Source organism: Phascolarctos cinereus, unplaced genomic scaffold (assembly GCF_003287225.1).
Source record: "Phascolarctos cinereus isolate Bilbo 61053 unplaced genomic scaffold, phaCin_HiC Scaffold_3;HRSCAF=262, whole genome shotgun sequence".
Lineage (NCBI taxonomy): Eukaryota > Metazoa > Chordata > Mammalia > Diprotodontia > Phascolarctidae > Phascolarctos > Phascolarctos cinereus.
This window is the reverse complement of record NW_027555736.1, coordinates 58611616-58624716: the sequence shown is the minus strand read 5'-3', so window position 1 is coordinate 58624716 and position 13101 is coordinate 58611616. Positions and strand designations below refer to the sequence as shown.

The following is a 13101-nucleotide window of genomic DNA, read 5'->3' as shown; positions in this document are numbered from 1 at the left end:
CACCCACTAATAATAGAACCTCACAGGGTTATTTTAAGGATCAAAATAAAACATATAGGTAAAGTATTTTGCTAACCTTAAGCAGACGTACAAATATCAGTTATTATTATTATTAATTAGGAAGTAAAGGGGAAAGGAATAAGCATTTATCTAGTGCCTGCTATGTGCTAGGCACTATGCTAAGTGGTTTACTAATATCTTATTCGATCCTCATAACAACCCTGTGAAGTACGTTCTGTTCTTATCCTCATTTCACAGTTGAAAAAACTGAGGCAAGCAGGTTAAGTGACTTACCCAGGATCACACAGCTACTAAATATCTAAGGCCTGAGTCAGGCAGCTAGTAAGTGTCTGAGTTTTGAACTCAGGTCTTCCTGATTCTAGTCCCAGCCCTCTATCCATTGTGCCACCTAGCTGTCATACCATTAATAATTTTCTTGTATTACTGTGTAAGAATATATAATACTATATTATATTAATAGTTAAATACTATACTACAATATAGAACACTATTAGTATATTGTATTATACATAATATAATTTAATATTATGTTTTATATTAATATATAATATTATTAACAGTAATAATTGACTTTGAGCAGATCACTTACACTTTCTAGGTCTCAATTTTCTCACCTATAAAATGAGGGGCTTGGATTAGATGACCTTTAAGTTTCTTTATAGCTTGAGATCATGAGCCTATGGCCCTAAGGAAGGTTACTATAAATTCTCCTAGAGCCCTTTCAAGGTTCCTCTTCAACCTGAGGGTGGGAAGTGACCAGGAATCATGTAGAAAATGAATCCCCCACCCAGTCTTCTGAAGAAGAGTTAAACCGTCTTGGCATCTTCTCCCGCTGCCCCTCCCCCTCTTTTTGTCAGGGGAAGAGGGAGGTCAGGGGCTGCACATAATGAGACACGTGGACAACGCTACCTGACAATCTTTCACATTGAAAAAAAAAGCTTCAAGAGTTTTTTTTTTGACAGCATGAAATGAGACTAAAATGTTAGCGTTAATTGCCAGTCAGTGCTATATTACCAGCCCCACAATCCAAATCAATTATGAGGATTTGCACCGGTTGTGAGACAAAAAAGATCCTAGAAGGCTGTCAAGCCGAGGGTGTCATTACTTAATGCTGATATGACTGCTCGAGGTTCTGCCTAGAACAATGAGCAAGTCACAACCACCCACTTCAAGGATGGCAAGTGAAATTGGCACAATTGGAATGTTGAAAAGAGAGGCTGACAGGTGTACGGCCAAACACCGGCGTCTGCCTGAAAGATGTGCTTCCCACTCCGGGATTGAGGCAGGCTGGTTTAGGAAAGAAAACACACACACACACACACACACACACACACACAGAGCACTGTTAAATAACTAGGTAATACCTTTGTGTTTTGGCACAGTGCTCGGCAAAAGCAAAATTGACTTGACTCCTCTTTTCCCTCCATCTGCCCCTTCAGAAATCTGAATTTTGGAGGATTTTTTTTTTGTTTTTGTTTTGTTTTTGCGAAACAATGGGAAAAAAAATCTGCCTTCCTTTATACCCATAAAATTTTACAATTCGAAGGGGTTCTTAAAGATGGTAGGTTGATGAATTTAGAGCTAGAAGGATCTATTGAGGTCATCTATTCTAATCCCAGCATTTATAGAGGAGAAACTGAGGTGCAACAAAATTAAATGACTTGCCCAAGGCCCCGTAGGGAGCAAACAACACTTACGTGCTATGATTTCAGGTCCAGTGGTCTTGTGAGAGCACCAAGCTGTCATCTAATTCAACCCTTTGCCCTGGTTCCTCTGCCTTTGTCCTCAGGGAGAGGGGAAGGGACTGTGGGTAGTTATGACTAGGCATCTTCCATAGTTTTGGCTGAGGTTTAGTGGGGCTTGGTGCCATGGAGCTCAGGACTGATGTGGGAGGGATGGGTGGTGCAAAGGAATACAATTGGAGTCCATAGAGGGCCAGATGTTGGGGTGGGTCTTATAAGTAGGCAGAGGTTGGCAACTAACTTAAATACAAAGTCTGGGAACAAGGCCAGAGGCAAGAGGTGTGTCCATTCAGTATCCTGGGAGAAAGCAGTCTGAAACCACCAGTGGGAGCCAAGAGCACAAGTAGTCTGAGAGGCCAGACAGGAGTCAAGATTAAAAGTCAACTCAAGAAGAAGGGTCTTGAGTTCAAGAAATGAGAATCCCATAATTTGTTCACTCTCAGAATCCCCGAAAATTTTTAAGACAAAGTGTTGGGATTAGTTTTATTTCTGATTTTTCTTCTGAATGAGCTCCCAGAAAGTCTATAGACCTCCTCATTTTAGATGTACTTCAATGGTTCCATGATTTCCCCAGCCTAGGTCATTCTTCCTCTGGTGCAGATTGCAACCAAACCATGCCCTCTTAAGCTCTGTGATACCTGTCCATGTCTTTCTGGAAATCTTTCACAAAGAGCCCATTTAGCACACTAGAGCCCTTCCTTCCTCTTTTCCTTCTATTTCACAGATTCTGGTGCAGCCTTTGAGCTGTCCATCTGTTATCCCTCACTCTTGCTACATGACTGCTCTATAGAGAGAAAGTCAATATACAATGTGATTAACGTCCTCCAGTATGTAAGTGCTGATCAGTGGACAGAAATTGTATATTTCCAGATGAAGAAAATGAGAGAGGCTCAGATGATTTACCTAAAGAAACCTGGAGATCTAGGGCACCCGATTTCTGATCCTGGCTCTAGTTTTCCTTCTTTTTGTTATTAAATCTTTTTAGTCATGTCTGATTCTTTGCGACCCCATTTGGGGTTTTCTTGGCAAAGATACTGGATTGCTTTGTCATTTCCTTCTCCAGCTCATGTTGCAAATGAGGAAACTGAGGCAAAGAGGGTTAAATAACTCACCCAAGGTCACACAGCTAGTGTCTGAAGCCAGATTTGAACTCAGGAAAATGTCATCCTGACTCCAGGCCCATCACTCTATCCATTGTGCATGTAGCTGCCCTGGTGTTCCTTCTACAATGCCATTTACATTGCAGAGAGACTCCCAGGGAAAAATTTTCAGGGGTTGAAGAGTATCATTGGGTGATTGTCAATTCACATTTGCTATTTCTCAGACCAGAAAATTGGCTGCTAGGCTCTAGATCATAGATTTAGAACTGAAATTGACTTCAGAAGTCCTTGAGGTCAACTCTGGCATTTTACTGTTTTGGGAACTGACAATCTGAGAGATTAAGTGACCACCCAAAGTACCACTGTGAGTAAGAGCCAGAGCTAGGATTCAAATCCAGGTCTTCTGACTCCAAATTCAACCTTCTTCCTACTAGACCATACTGCTAGGGTTTAAAGTTGTCTATCACCTACAGAAAACCCAAGAACTCATAGACAAGGTAGAGTTCAAATTATGTCCTCTAGTCGGAACTTCAGACTGACTTTGAGTTGGTAAGCCATAATAGTCAACCTTTACCAGACTCTCTTAGTAGCTGTGGTAGTGGTAGTGGTGGTGGGGAAATTATAGAATCACAGAATTTCAGAGTTGGAAGGGACCTCAGTGTTCATCAAATCTAATGGATACCTGAAAAAGAATCTAATCCTTAGTGCTGCCTGATGCAGTTTCCCCCAAGTGGAAGATAGGGGTGAGTCTACTTCTACTGATGTAGAACAGAGGGGCTCAGATCTCCATTTCAGAGCATGATTGCTTTCTATGTTTCCATTGCATATTGAAGAAAAGGCTTTTTAACTCTATATTGAACCAGAAGCAGGCTTAAATCAAAATGCACTAAATGGCCAGATTCGGCTCTCCCTGGCTACCTTTGAGTGAAGAGGCTAAAATGTCAAAAGCCTACAGTTGGGGAGAGAGTGTTCAAGACTTGATCTCCTCACCTGCTATTATGTAGAACAGAAGGTCATGACCCTACTGTTGCTTCTGCCTCCTGTCTTTCTTCCTTTGGTACAGAGCCTTGTGAGAAAGAAGGGCTGACCTCGCAATGCCCAGGCAGCTCTCTAAAATTGAAGCCAGAATTGTAGCTGACCTGCATTGGTTCAGAGTTTCATCATGGGGCATTCCACACACCAAGGAAATCATAGATCCAGGCCAAAAATTGTTATGAACATTCTTCTTTGTGGTATCTACTAAAGTCTTACTCTGATGTTTATACTCTTATCAACATCCTATCTCATTCTCTGTAATTGTTTTAAGCCTTTTGGGCTTTCCTCAAGGCCCAAGCCACAGTCCTACACATAACTTACTTTCCCACTTCACTAAGAAGATCGGCTATCCAGTGTGAATTCTCTCAGCTCACCTCCTTTATTCCTCAGAATTTCTCGGCATTGTTAATCATCTGCCTCTATCCTTTCAATCACAGAAAAAAGTATCCTTACTGCTTCCACTCAAGCTAATCTTTCTACCCATGACATTGATTAATCTGTTTCCACCCCAAGTCCTATAGGACTTTGCTACAGCAATCACCCCTGCTCTCTTATACCTGTTCAGTAGCCCCACTGGCATCTTCCTCTCTGCCTCTAGACATGATTGGGTCTGCTCCATCCTAAGAAACCATCTCTTACTCTTCTGTCCTATCTAGCTACTGTCTAGTCTCCAGTCTTTCTATCCCTACTAACTTCTTCAAAACTACAGTTAGCTATAATTGTGTTAGCATAGTCAATCCTGGAATGGAAACCCTTCTAGGACTTAATACATGACCCTCAATGTTAAACTTTTTGAGAAAGTCAGGGACATCTGATGTCACCATTCACTCTCTCCCTGACATCTTGCAGCCAAGCTTCCTTCCACCTGCACCATGATAATGAAATTGCTTTCTTCATGTTCTCCAAATGACCTCACAATTGACAGATCCAAAGACATAGGCTGAAAGGATCCTCAGAGGCTATTCAGTCCAGCCCCTTCCTTTTACTTTTGATTAAATTCTTATATTATGCCCCATTCCATGATTCCTCATCCTTCTCATGTAACAAGGCAAAACAACTGAGTAACATTAATAACATAGAGACCTCATTTGAAAATGCATATAACATTCCACATCTGTAGTACTCCTCTATTTTTTTGTTTTTCCAATGAATAGAAACTTATTTTCTCCCCTTCCCACTGCCTACTCTATTAAAAAAGAGGAAAAAAACCCCGAATTCCTTGCATTAAATATCCATAGTCAACCCAAAGAAATTCCCTCATTGGTTTTTCTGTTGACTTCATTTTGTGTCAATTCGTAAAAGTCTTTCCATGTCTCTTTGAAATTATTTCCTAATTTCTTATAGCACAATAGTATCCTACCACACAAATTATATCCCATACCATAATTTATTCAGCCCTTCCTCATTGATGGATTTCTCTTTAATATAGTGATTGATATCAGAAGGAATACACCAGATGAGAGTTCATGAGTATAGTACTGAAGAAAGTCAACTCTAAACCTTCAGTGTTATCCCTAAAACCATGAGGGGAGAAGCAATTCTGCTCTGGGGTCCTATGTATTGTGAGTTAGGTGTGAGCAGGGGTGATTGCTGTAACAAAGTCCTATAGGACTTGGGGTGGAAACAGATTAATCAATGTCATGGGTAGAAAGATTAGCTTGAGTGGAAGCAGTAAGGATACTTTTTTCTGTGATTGAAAGGATAGAGGCAGATGATTAACAATGCTGAGAAATTCTGAGGAATAAAGGAGGTGAGCTGAGAGAGTTCACACTGGATAGCCGATCTTCTTAGTGAAGTGCTATACCAGCACTGTCACACATACATAACAAACCAAGCTAAGATGCCCACTAGGACAGTCCACCTCATAGGAAAGAGCCCCTATAGTGAACAATGTGGAAGGGTTTCTTCAGGAATAAATTTCTCAGGAATAAAAGCTACTAAAACATTTTTGTACATGTAGTACTCCTTTTCCTATTTCGTTTATCTCTTGTAGGTATAGAACAGTTTTGAATACTCATATAAATAGATGAAGCATGAAATGAGCAGAACCAGGAGAACAACTAATTCGAGAGCACTGCAAAGAGACACAGCTTTAAGAGTGGTCAGAATTAGAATTAATACAAAGACCATCTGTGATTCCAGAGGACTGAGGATGCAATCTTCTCAGTTGATAAAGAAACTAAAGCCAAAGGAGGCAGATGACTTAGACAAGGTCATGCAGGTATATCGGCGTCTGAGATTGGATTTGGACTCAGGTCCTCTGACTCTAGAGCCATGCTCTTTCTACTGCACGAGTGACAGCTCTCAAGCCTTCCCGTCCTTCTTGACCTCTTGGTAGCATTTGATGCTACTGACTGTCCTTTTCTATGAGATAATTTCTCTCCCCTTGGCTACAGTGACACAAAACTCACTTTTAATTTTTCTAATTACTCCTTATCTCTCTCTCTTGCTGGCTTCTCATTTTCCCCTCCCTGATCGTATTAGATGATTGCTCCCCATGGTTTTATTCTTGGTCTTCTTTTTCCATTCTTTCTTTTTCGTCAATCTCATATACTCCCAATTCTATGTAGAGAATTCCTAAATCCCTACCACCAGCCTTGACCTTTCTTCTGGCCTCTGGACCTGCACCTCTAGCTACCTATAAGAAGTTTCTACCTAGATACCCCACCAACACCCCAAACTCAGCATGTCCAAAACAAAACTTGGTATCTTCTCTCCTAAGTTGTTTCTTACTCTTTCTTCAGTACCCGTGGCACTACCACGGACAACTTGTCCTTTATGTTCCAGGACAATCTGTGATTGGCTCCCTACCTGGAAGGAATTTTGCGACCTGATGTGATAACCTCCCCCACCCCCAAGCTGTACCATTTCCTCTCCATTATGGCACTGGCTCCTAGAAGGTGGACTGGTAAAGTATTGGTGAGTCTACTATGAGGTTGGTCCTGATAGGATGTAGAAATCTATGCATACATATTGCCAGGTCCTTGTGGGCATGTGAGTAGTAATATTCATTTTGGCTAATGAACCTCAAGTGAGCATGTTGGGAAGTGCAGATTCATATTACTGTCTCTTTTCCTTATTAGAGCTGAACAATCTTTTGGGTGTCCTGCCCAGCTCCAAGTCAAAAGCATCCTTGAACTCCCAAAGAAACCCTTCCACATTGTTCACTATAGGGGCTCTTTCCTATGAGGTGGATTGTCCTAGTGGGCATCTTCGCTTGGTTTGTTATGTCTGTGTGACAATGCTGGTGTAGCATGTATAGGTGTAGGGCTACTATCCTAACTCACAATACATAGGACACCAGAAGAGAATTGCTTCTCCCCTCATGGTTTTACGGATAACACTGAAGGCTTAGGGTTGACTTTCTTCAGTACTATACTCATGAACTCTCATCTGGTGTATTCCTCCTGATATCAATCATCTATCACCATCTCCTCAATATCAATTAACCTATCAATATCTCCTCAGCATCACCAATGAATATCTATTAGTTTTTACAGAAGGGCATTTACTGGAAAGATAGAGCAAGGCCTGAAGTACAGATACCTTTGAAATCAAGAGTTCAGACTCCTTCATTACTGTGGTCCTTTACACTTAAATAATGACTAGCTACCATTCATTCCTCCCCTACCAAGTGCATGTCTGGGTGTGGTAGAGCTGGTAGATGAGTGGCTGCCTTATTGGCAGGACTGGTGTCTCAATTGCCAGGTTGATCCACTGCTTGTCTGGGCCAAGAAGTTCACTACTCAGAGCTAACTCCTCACTGGACTAAGCTGATATGGATACTAGCAAAGTCTTCTATGAACTCCAGTTCCTGGATTCCTGGTGGCTCTTCTGATCTTTCCAAGCTGGTATGTCTGTCTCTGTTACTGATTCACCTAAGATTAGGAATAACAATGACAGAAAAACAGTAGAATACTGTGTTCATCGATACATGGTGACCAGGTGAGAAAGGAAGCTGGGACCCCCTCCCCATCCATAAGCCTACAGCTTCTTCCTTCTTGCTCAAAAGCTATCAGGAAAGAAAGCAAAGCTTTCACTTCTTTGTGCCTATTGTAGGAACACTCAATTTTGGCTCAGCAGCCAATTAAAAGGCTTTTTAAAAAAAACACCATACAGTAATAGTTGAAGGACACCTGTGCACATTTTGAATTAGGCACAGGGCCCCTTCATCACACATCATCACAAAGTCCTGGAAGGAGGCTCATCAAGCCTGCACTTGGATTTCCAGCATATAGTTCATGCTGACCATGGTCTAAGCACTGCCATCCCACTATTGTCCAATGCCCCAACACGTGTCCTTCACATTCTGCACTTCTCTATTCCTAGAGAAAGGTTGTTTGTAGATGGAATTTTTATCATTTGAATTCTATTTGAAATGCCTTTGGGAAATCCTCTAATTAAAGCAATCTCTCTGGTGACTCCTTTTATTAGGTAAAGAAACCTTTTTCGATGAGAATTACTGACCCTTCTATTAATACTATTATCATCATTATTTTTATAAACATGGATTTTCAAATTAAAGATTCAAATGAGTTTCCCCAGTCGGGGGAGTGCTAAGAGGGGAGAGTAACAATACAGGGCTACTACCATTTAGCTTCCCTTTGGCTTTGTTTCCCAAGGTGGGCTTTATCCCCTTTGGAACTCAGTCAGATCATCTGTATAATTTCCACTGAGAGCCTGGTGCTTGCTCCCTGATTCATTTATGAGCACCCAATGAACTCAGGATGGCTAGAGATCACCATTTCCTCTTCTAAGAACAAATCCTGACAGATCCAGGGGGATGTTGTAGACATTATGTACCTGGATTTCAGTAAGGCATTGGACAAAACTTTTCATGGCATCTCTGTGGATAAGATGGAAAAATGAGAGTGGGATTATAGCTCATTTAGTTAGAGTTGCAGCTGATTGCACAACTATTTTCAAAGAGTGGTGATCAATTAACTGATGTCAGGCTAGTCTCTACTCTTACCAACACTTTACCATCTAATTGGATGAAGACACACAGAAGACATCATTATCAGATTTCCAGGTGGTATTCTTTCATTTATCCATTCCAGCAACAAACATTTATTGACTGCCTACTATGTGCAAGGCTTGGTGCTAAGTCTTTGAGAAAAAGCTGGCAGGAATGTCCAATGATTTGGTCTAAAGAGTCTGTCACGGCCTAGTGTTATGGCTGCTGCTGTTGCTTTTCGATGGGACATAAGGGTTCAGAAGGAAATGAAACTTGGAGTGTTTGGCCAGAATTCACCTGTGGTGGTGATATGGAGGGAAAGACAAGTGAAATGCAAATAAGGAGGGCATTTGGAGAGCTCCTAGGTCTAAATTGGGATTTAAAAAAATATTTATTTACCAAGAATCAGTCTGAATTATATGGAAGAGGTCAAAGGGTGTGATTTACTGAAAGGATTCATGCCAACTCTCTAGGCCACTTATCAACCGAGCCCGTGTCAAGAGCAGACGGACCCACATGGGTGCAGGAGGCAAGAGTGGCCTCAGTCCCCACATCCCTCCACGAAGCAACAAGCCACCCCCTGTCCGGACAAAGTTAAGAGCCGAGGAGCTGCACTTAATCAAGGGGGAGCTGAGCCAGGTCAAGGTCCAGGTGGACAGTCTGCTCGAGAGCCTGGAGCGCATGGACCAGCGGCGAGACCGACTGGGAGGGCCCCAAGACTGTGAGAAGAAGGCAACCTCAGCCAGTGGGGAATCCTCCGGTGCAGCGGCTGAGGTCCAGCGAGAGACCCGGGGCAAATAGAGCCCCGAGCCCTGAGCCCGCAGCCGCACGGATGCCGACAGTGCGGAGGAGAGCACCGACACGGAGGAAACCGGGAGGACGAAAAATCACATCTCGGACCCTGACGGGAGTCAGTAGAAGCTCCGGAGCCCCTGCTGTGGCCTCCCCAGCTCGGATCCTTTCCTTTTCCTGTGTTTGTATTTCTTTGAGGCCTCCCAGCCATTGCCACGTGTCTCCTGCCCTCCAGTCTCCCTGCTGTTACAGTAGAGCTTCGTCTGCTCCTGCCTACGGGAGCCTGCTGGGTGTCCTGTGTCCTCTACAGAACCCAGGCAGAAGTCCCTGAGGTGCAGGCCTGCAGTATGGGTCTGGGGAGGCAGGAAAATCCAGCAGGTCTAGAATTTCCTTTTGAATACCAACCCTCCTTTCCTCTGTGTTGTTCCCCCCATCCCACGAAAAAGGGGTTCCCTTGGTAGTAAGACTTGGCAGGACAGGGGCAGTTGGGGAAGAGTCTGCGCAGACCCCACAATTCCAAATTCTTCCTTCTCTTCCCTCACTAAGATTCTTAGTGATGATTTTCAGTTCCCCACCCCTCTTGGGTACCCTCATCATCTCTCCTTGGGGTAGAACTGGTGCCATCCCATTCCTTGATAAAGAAACTATGGGAAATACAATAGATTTGGAACGGCATCAGTGAAGCAGCAATAGCAGGGAAGACATTTGTTTGCCCAAGGATTGTTGGGAACTGCCTATTTTTCAAACTCTCTCTACCCACACAGGATAGACAAGTTTCAGTGGACACTGACAGGATTAAAATTAGAAAAAAAAAAGACATCAATGTCCTGGAATGATGACCCAAAACAACAATAAAAAGGAGATGAATAGGACAAATGTAGAGAGCTGAAATGATGCAACTGATGTTTTTGAACCCAAGTATAGGATGGGAAAACCTGAACTAAGGGTAGTCCATATAAAACATAATCTAGGGATGTTATTTCATTGTAAGCTCAACCTGTCAACAGAATTTATAGACCAGACAATAACAAGATTTTAAGATTTTTAAGGATAGGAAACATGTATAATTCATCTTGTTTTTCTATTTCCAATTTTTATTTTATATTATTTATATTTTTATTATTTTATTTGTTCAATTTTTTTATTTCAAACAATTCATTATTTATTTATTTTTTATATTCATTAAAAACTTTTTTAGTTACAAATACTTTCCTTTCCTTCAGCTCCCCCCCCCCCCATTGAGAAGGCAAGCAATAACTCATTCTTGGTATCATCCTTAGCACTTCAAAATAATTCCTTCATTTAATTTTCATTTCAGTAGTGTGGTATGGTAGCCAAATATAATGACATCTCAAGCGGAGTTAATAGTATCCAGAATCAGAGGAATAGTATACCCGCCATACTTTGTATTGGTCGGACAATTATTTGGCCTATTGGGTATGGTTCCAGATGTTGAATTTTAGTTAGAACACTGATAACTTGAAGCATGTCTAGACAAAGGTGATCAATATGGTGAAGAAACTTGAAAATCTACCATTTTGAAGAATTGGTGGGAGGAGGTGTTTATACTGTAGAAGAAAAGGTTTAGGAAGAGTCCGTGAAGATATGAAGAGCTGTTAGGTGGAAGAAGGACCTGGTTTTTTTTTTTCTGTAGGATTCCAGGGGAAGAATGAAGACCACTTGGTAAAAAATCCAAGAAGACCCATCTCAGCTCAATATGGGGGCAACCCATCTTAATAATTAGAGCTGCCTAACAATGAAATAGAAAGTGAGCTAATAAACTCCCTGCTATTATATGTGTTCAAGAAGAAGCTGGAGAATCACTCATTAATCAAGCATTTTATTAAGTACCTACTACGTGCCAAGTACTATCATCAGAGTAAGGTACCTTTCAACTCTAATACTTTCTACCCTGCTGTTAAAACATTTAGCCCATATCCTTCAGGCGCTGGTGGAAAGTTTGGATTTTCTTAGTGTACTTGGTACAAATTCCAAATAAACAAGTGACCTACTTCTGGATCAGTAACAATAATCCTTCACCTCTATACAGCACTCTCCACTTTTCAATACACCTTCAACTCTACAGGGTGTAGGGTGAGGGTAGATATTACTGTCTCCATTATACAGATAAGGAGACTGAAGATCATGGAAGTCCATTAACCTATCTGAGGTACCACCAAATTCAAGAAACCCTCCCCCCCCAAGATCAGCTGTTCTATATTAAGTGCTCGCTCTGTCCCACATGACTGCTGCTAGCAGCAGCTGCAGAGATGACGACCAAAAACATTGAAGGCTTTAAGGTTTGTAAAGAACTTTACATACATTTTCTTGGTTGAGCTAGGAATAGAATTACCCCTTTTTGGAAGCATATAGCATGTGTTTCTTGGCCATATTTCATTTTTAAAAGATTATTAGGTAGAAGATTAGATTATTACTATTTTAATATATTTTAAGTGCACAGTATCAGACATTCCTTAAGTGAATACTATCAGATATTATTGGGCAACTATTCTCCCCCTGCTCCTTCATAAAGATGGCCTCAGTGCATTTCCCACACACCTGGTGTGGCTCTGTGGGGACAGCTTGAGTGTAGAGCAGCTTGCTCTGGGCTAACAAAAAGTGCTGTGTCCTGGCTTCCTGGCCCATCTAATTGTTTCTCCAGCCATCTCCAGATCTAGAGAGCACTATAGCAGGGGATTTAATAGTTCTCTCTTTTTCTCATTCTCTCTGTCCTTCTCTGTCTCTGTCTCTCGGGGTGTGTGTGTGTGTGTGTGCGTCTGTCTGCTGTCTCTGTCTCTCGGGATGTGTGTGTGTGTGTGTGTGTCAGTCTGCTGTCTCTGTCTCTCCTCATCTCTCCTTCCCCACCTCTTCTTCCTTCTTTCCCTCCTCTTGTTTGTGTATGTGTGCTTTCCCCTGTATGTGTACTTTCCCCTCCATTCTCCAGGTCTAGGGGAACACTCAACTCAGCTGCATGTGAAGCTGTGTCACCATTTGCCATAATGGAAAGAGATTTGGAGCTGTAGTCAAGAGGTTTGGGCTCTGTTCCAGTCCAGCCATGGTGATCTTGGACAAATCATTTTACTTGCTTAGGCTTTAGTTTCTTCACTGGTTAGTGAGCAAGTTGGACCACCCGCTTTCCCAAGTCTCTTGTAGCTTTAACATGGGTTTTAGGTATGAAGCAACACATCCACACAATCGCATCCCCAGAAATGATTTGGGTCCATCCTCTTGTCAAGAATTCTCTGTTTGTTTGCCCTCATTTTCCCACTGATTCTCTTTTAGATCCAGTAAAATTAAACATGTGACATCATAGCAAAGTAAAAGGACATTTATTAAAAATAGAATTCAAGGTAAAAATCAAGAAATTAAAATAAGTAGCTGACATGCCATCACCCATTTCTGACACAGTCTAAAAGTATATGCATTGACCCACATGCATTTGTCCCCAACCTCT

General features: G+C 41.9%; 1 long non-coding RNA gene across 1 annotated transcript in view; it reads left to right on the top strand.

Annotated features, from left to right (window-relative positions):
* Positions 1–10664, top strand: part of LOC144456262 (uncharacterized) — a 96447-nt gene extending 85783 nt beyond the window's left edge. Inside the window, exons 4-6 of the long non-coding RNA XR_013485197.1 lie at positions 6686–6817; positions 7607–7749; positions 9329–10664. This is a non-coding gene — a long non-coding RNA (uncharacterized LOC144456262). The remainder of the gene's footprint in view (positions 1–6685; positions 6818–7606; positions 7750–9328) is intronic.
* Positions 10665–13101: the final 2437 nt, after the last annotated feature.